We start from the raw sequence: 6,985 nt of genomic DNA, 5'->3' as shown, positions 1-6,985 counted from the left end.
TATCATACTCCATGATATGTCTTTCTTAGTTTACTTATAGTGTTGTTCTTCTGCTAATATCCTTCAAACCACTATAGTTTTTTTTTTTTAAAGGAAACGAGTCATTTAAAATATAACAATATTTAGTATGATGACGTTTTTTTTTGTATTTTAATAAAGGTCAGAAAAGTCATTTTTACATAAATACATCTGTTAAGCTGAATAGCCATGGTTTGTTACTCTGACAATCACTGGTTCATTGGTTTGGACACTATTTATCTCTATAGCTATGGTTCATTGGTGTGGACACTATTTATCTCTATAGCTATGGTTCATGGTGTGGACACTATTTATCTCTATAGATATGGTTCTTGGTGTGGACACTATTTATCTCTATAGCTATGGTTCTTGGTGTGGACACTATTTATCTCTATAGATATGGTTCTTGGTGTGGACACTATTTATCTCTATAGATATGGTTCTTGGTGTGGACACTATTTATCTCTATAGCTATGGTTCATTGGTGTGGACACTATTTATCTCTATAGCTATGGTTCATTGGTGTGGACACTATTTATCTCTATAGCTATGGTTCATGGTGTGGACACTATTTATCTCTATAGCTATGGTTCATTGGTGTGGACACTATTTATCTCTATAGCTATGGTTCATTGGTGTGGACACTATTTATCTCTATAGCTATGGTTCATGGTGTGGACACTATTTATCTCTATAGCTATGGTTCTTGGTGTGGACACTATTTATCTCTATAGCTATGGTTCATTGGTGTGGACACTATTTATCTCTATAGCTATGGTTCTTGGTGTGGACACTATTTATCTCTATAGATATGGTTCTTGGTGTGGACACTATTTATCTCTATAGATATGGTTCTTGGTGTGGACACTATTTATCTCTATAGCTATGGTTCATTGGTGTGGACACTATTTATCTCTATAGCTATGGTTCATTGGTGTGGACACTATTTATCTCTATAGCTATGGTTCATGGTGTGGACACTATTTATCTCTATAGCTATGGTTCATTGGTGTGGACACTATTTATCTCTATAGCTATGGTTCATTGGTGTGGACACTATTTATCTCTATAGCTATGGTTCATGGTGTGGACACTATTTATCTCTATAGCTATGGTTCATTGGTGTGGACACTATTTATCTCTATAGCTATGGTTCATGGTGTGGACACTATTTATCTCTATAGCTATGGTTCTTGGTGTGGACACTATTTATCTCTATAGCTATGGTTCATTGGTGTGGACACTATTTATCTCTATAGCTATGGTTCATGGTGTGGACACTATTTATCTCTATAGCTATGGTTCTTGGTGTGGACACTATTTATCACTATAGCTATGGTTCTTGGTGTGGACACTATTTATCTCTATAGCTATGGTTCTTGGTGTGGACACTATTTATCTCTATAGCTATGGTTCATTGGTGTGGACACTATTTATCTCTATAGCTATGGTTCTTGGTGTGGACACTATTTATCTCTATAGCTATGGTTCATTGGTGTGGACACTATTTATCTCTATAGCTATGGTTCATTGGTGTGGACACTATTTATCTCTATAGCTATGGTTCATGGTGTGGACACTATTTATCTCTATAGCTATGGTTCATTGGTGTGGACACTATTTATCTCTATAGCTATGGTTCATGGTGTGGACACTATTTATCTCTATAGCTATGGTTCTTGGTGTGGACACTATTTATCACTATAGCTATGGTTCTTGGTGTGGACACTATTTATCTCTATAGCTATGGTTCTTGGTGTGGACACTATTTATCTCTATAGCTATGGTTCATTGGTGTGGACACTATTTATCTCTATAGCTATGGTTCATGGTGTGGACACTATTTATCTCTATAGCTATGGTTCATTGGTGTGGACACTATTTATCTCTATAGCTATGGTTCATTGGTGTGGACACTATTTATCTCTATAGCTATGGTTCTTGGTGTGGACACTATTTATCTCTATAGCTATGGTTCATGGTGTGGACACTATTTATCTCTATAGCTATGGTTCATTGGTGTGGACACTATTTATCTCTATAGCTATGGTTCATTGGTGTGGACACTATTTATCTCTATAGCTATGGTTCATTGGTGTGGACACTATTTATCTCTATAGCTATGGTTCATGGTGTGGACACTATTTATCTCTATAGCTATGGTTCATTGGTGTGGACACTATTTATCTCTATAGCTATGGTTCATTGGTGTGGACACTATTTATCTCTATAACTATGGTTCATTGGTGTGGACACTATTTATCTCTATAGCTATGGTTCATGGTGTGGACACTATTTATCTCTATAGCTATGGTTCTTGGTGTAGACACTATTTATCTCTATAGCTATTGGTTCATTGGTGTGGACACTATTTATCTCTATAGCTATGGTTCATGGTGTGGACACTATTTATCTCTATAGCTATGGTTCTTGGTGTGGACACTATCTCTATAGCTATGGTTCTTGGTGTGGACACTATTTATCTCTATAGCTATGGTTCTTGGTGTGGACACTATTTATCTCTATAGCTATGGTTCATGGTGTGGACACTATTTATCTCTATAGCTATGGTTCTTGGTGTGGACACTATTTATCTCTATAGCTATGGTTCTTGGTGTGGACACTATTTATCTCTATAGCTATGGTTCATGGTGTGGACACTATTTATCTCTATAGCTATGGTTCTTGGTGTGGACACTATTTATCTCTATAGCTATGGTTCTTGGTGTGGACACTATTTATCTCTATAGCTATGGTTCTTGCTGTGGACACTATTTATCTCTATAGCTATGGTTCTTGGTGTGGACACTATTTATCTCTATAGCTATGGTTCATTGGTGTGGACACTATTTATCTCTATAGCTATGGTTCTTGGTGTAGACACTATTTATCTCTATAGCTATGGTTCTTGGTGTGGACACTATTTATCTCTATAGCTATGGTTCATGGTGTGGACACTATTTATCTCTATAGCTATGGTTCTTGGTGTGGACACTATTTATCTCTATAGCTATGGTTCATGGTGTGGACACTATTTATCTCTATAGCTATGGTTCTTGGTGTGGACACTATTTATCTCTATAGCTATGGTTCATTGGTTTGGACACTATTTATCTCTATAGCTATGGTTCATGGTGTGGACACTATTTATCTCTATAGCTATGGTTCATTGGTGTGGACACTATTTATCTCTATAGCTATGGTTCTTGGTGTGGACACTATTTATCTCTATAGCTATGGTTCATGGTGTGGACACTATTTATCTCTATAGCTATGGTTCTTGGTGTGGACACTATTTATCTCTATAGCTATGGTTCTTGGTGTGGACACTATTTATCTCTATAGCTATGGTTCATTGGTGTGGACACTATTTATCTTTATAGCTATGGTTCATTGGTTTGGACACTATTTATCTCTATAGCTATGGTTCATGGTGTGGACACTATTTATCTCTATAGCTATGGTTCTTGGTGTGGACACTATTTATCTCTATAGCTATGGTTCATTGGTTTGGACACTATTTATCTCTATAGCTATGGTTCTTGGTGTGGACACTATTTATCTCTATAGCTATGGTTCTTGGTGTGGACACTATTTATCTCTATAGCTATGGTTCATGGTGTGGACACTATTTATCTCTATAGCTATGGTTCATTGGTGTGGACACTATTTATCTCTATAGCTATGGTTCTTGGTGTGGACACTATTTATCTCTATAGCTATGGTTCTTGGTGTGGACACTATTTATCTCTATAGCTATGGTTCTTGGTGTGGACACTATTTATCTCTATAGCTATGGTTCATTGGTGTGGACACTATTTATCTCTATAGCTATGGTTCTTGGTGTGGACACTATTTATCTCTATAGCTATGGTTCATTGGTGTGGACACTATTTATCTCTATAGCTATGGTTCATGGTGTGGACACTATTTATCTCTATAGCTATGGTTCTTGGTGTGGACACTATTTATCTCTATAGCTATGGTTCATTGGTGTGGACACTATTTATCTCTATAGCTATGGTTCTTGGTGTGGACACTATTTATCTCTATAGCTATGGTTCTTGGTGTGGACACTATTTATCTCTATAGCTATGGTTCATTGGTGTGGACACTATTTATCTCTATAGCTATGGTTCTTGGTGTGGACACTATTTATCTCTATAGCTATGGTTCATTGGTGTGGACACTATCTCTATAGCTATGGTTCTTGGTGTGGACACTATTTATCTCTATAGCTATGGTTCTTGGTGTGGACACTATTTATCTCTATAGCTATGGTTCATTGGTGTGGACACTATTTATCTCTATAGCTATGGTTCTTGGTGTGGACACTATTTATCTCTATAGCTATGGTTCTTGGTGTGGACACTATTTATCTCTATAGCTATGGTTCATTGGTGTGGACACTATTTATCTCTATAGCTATGGTTCATTGGTGTGGACACTATTTATCTCTATAGCTATGGTTCATGGTGTGGACACTATTTATCTCTATAGCTATGGTTCTTGGTGTGGACACTATTTATCTCTATAGCTATGGTTCATTGGTGTGGACACTATTTATCTCTATAGCTATGGTTCTTGGTGTGGACACTATTTATCTCTATAGCTATGGTTCATTGGTGTGGACACTATTTATCTCTATAGCTATGGTTCATGGTGTGGACACTATTTATCTCTATAGCTATGGTTCTTGGTGTGGACACTATTTATCTCTATAGCTATGGTTCATTGGTGTGGACACTATTTATCTCTATAGCTATGGTTCTTGGTGTGGACACTATTTATCTCTATAGCTATGGTTCTTGGTGTGGACACTATTTATCTCTATAGCTATGGTTCTTGGTGTGGACACTATTTATCTCTATAGCTATGGTTCATTGGTGTGGACACTATTTATCTCTATAGCTATGGTTCATGGTGTGGACACTATTTATCTCTATAGCTATGGTTCTTGGTGTGGACACTATTTATCTCTATAGCTATGGTTCATTGGTGTGGACACTATTTATCTCTATAGCTATGGTTCTTGGTGTGGACACTATTTATCTCTATAGCTATGGTTCATTGGTGTGGACACTATTTATCTCTATAGCTATGGTTCATGGTGTGGACACTATTTATCTCTATAGCTATGGTTCTTGGTGTGGACACTGTTTATCTCTATAGCTATGGTTCATTGGTGTGGACACTATTTATCTCTATAGCTATGGTTCTTGGTGTGGACACTATTTATCTCTATAGCTATGGTTCTTGGTGTGGACACTATTTATCTCTATAGCTATGGTTCATTGGTGTGGACACTATCTCTATAGCTATGGTTCTTGGTGTGGACACTATTTATCTCTATAGCTATGGTTCTTGGTGTGGACACTATTTATCTCTATAGCTATGGTTCTTGGTGTGGACACTATTTATCTCTATAGCTATGGTTCTTGGTGTGGACACTATTTATCTCTATAGCTATGGTTCTTGGTGTGGACACTATTTATCTCTATAGCTATGGTTCTTGGTGTGGACACTATTTATCTCTATAGCTATGGTTCTTGGTGTGGACACTATTTATCTCTATAGATATGGTTCTTGGTGTGGACACTATTTATCTCTATAGCTATGGTTCTTGGTGTGGACAGGCTTTAGGAGTTCCACCCACTGGGTCTGCATTTACTGGATTAGCTTTTTTTGGCTTTTTAAAGTGCCTAGCGACTCCCTCTGTTCATGGGCGTCTATAATTAATCAATAACACACATTAATCAATACAAAATGCATTTAAGTATTAATATTTATTAAGTTTAACACACATGTCAATGTTAAACATTCCTCATTTATCTGTAATATTAATTAGATGCTGAAATTGTTATTTATACAGTGATACTGTGGTGTAACACAGAATTTGCATTGCACTGAATGATAAAACTTTTACTTCAGCTTATATTGAAAACAAATGGCCACCTGTATCAAACACTGAGCCTGACCAGTAAAGATGATCACAATTTTTTACAGCATCTCACAATTTAAGTGTTTTTCTGGCATTTCACTGAATGACGTGTTTTTGTAACTTAGGTTACCACACCATGAAAAGGTGTAGTAAAACTGCATTTTCGGGACAAAATTCGCCTGCTTATTTAAATTCTTTATAAAAGAAAACATTAAGACATAGTCCTTATAACATGTGATGTCTTTGATGCAACATGCACAGTTGATATTGAAGTAAACATTTATTTACTTGATTGACTTTTGGTGTGTGTTTCTTTTGAATGACAGATTTGCTCTCATCCAGAGTCCAAACTGATGACCATTTGAATATAAGACTAATGATGCTTTAATCCATTGCTATAGCAATACAATGATATATATATATTTGTTATGCATGTTTGCATGCTGTACATTTACCACTTTATATCTGATTATGTCTTTTGAACTTGAGTTTATAATAATATTTTTTTTCAATAATTCATTTAAAGGGTATGGGACATTTTTGTTTGCAAATAGTTGTTGTTGTTGTTGTGACGTATTGTCAAGTATGGTGACCCATACTCGAAATTGGTGCTCTGCGTTTAACCCATCCAAGTGCACACACACAGCAGTGAGTAGTGAACAAATGCACACACACACACACACACACACACAAACCGTGAACACACACCCGGAGCAGTGGGCAGCCATGCTGCGGCGCCCGGGGAGCAATTGGGGGTTCGGTGCCTTGCTCAAGGGCACCTCAGTCGTGGTATTGAGGCTGGACATTCCCTACCCCCACCTACAATTCCTGCCGGCCGGGCAGGAACTCGCAACCTTTCGATTACGAGTCCGACTCTCTAACCATTAGGCCACGACTTCCCCTAAATATTGTATGTACTGGTGCTTTTCTTAACAGCAGTCTCAGATAAGTCTTTAAAGTATATTATTATGTTGACAGACTGAGTTTTAAAATGTTTCAGATAGACACGTGCCAGTATTCAGTAAT

The 6,985-nt window shown here is 37.0% G+C and overlaps 1 protein-coding gene across 1 annotated transcript in view; it reads left to right on the top strand.

Moving 5' to 3' along the window:
* LOC306861610 (polyunsaturated fatty acid 5-lipoxygenase-like) overlaps nt 1-6,985 on the top strand; it is a 587,266-nt gene that overhangs the window by 227,062 nt on the left and 353,219 nt on the right. The gene's annotated exons all lie outside the window — the stretch shown is intronic.

Source organism: Barbus barbus (assembly GCF_936440315.1).
Source record: "Barbus barbus genome assembly, chromosome: 42".
Classification (NCBI taxonomy): Eukaryota; Metazoa; Chordata; class Actinopteri; order Cypriniformes; family Cyprinidae; genus Barbus; species Barbus barbus.
The sequence above is the reverse complement of the archived record's forward strand: the minus strand, read 5'-3'. Positions and strand labels throughout refer to the sequence as shown.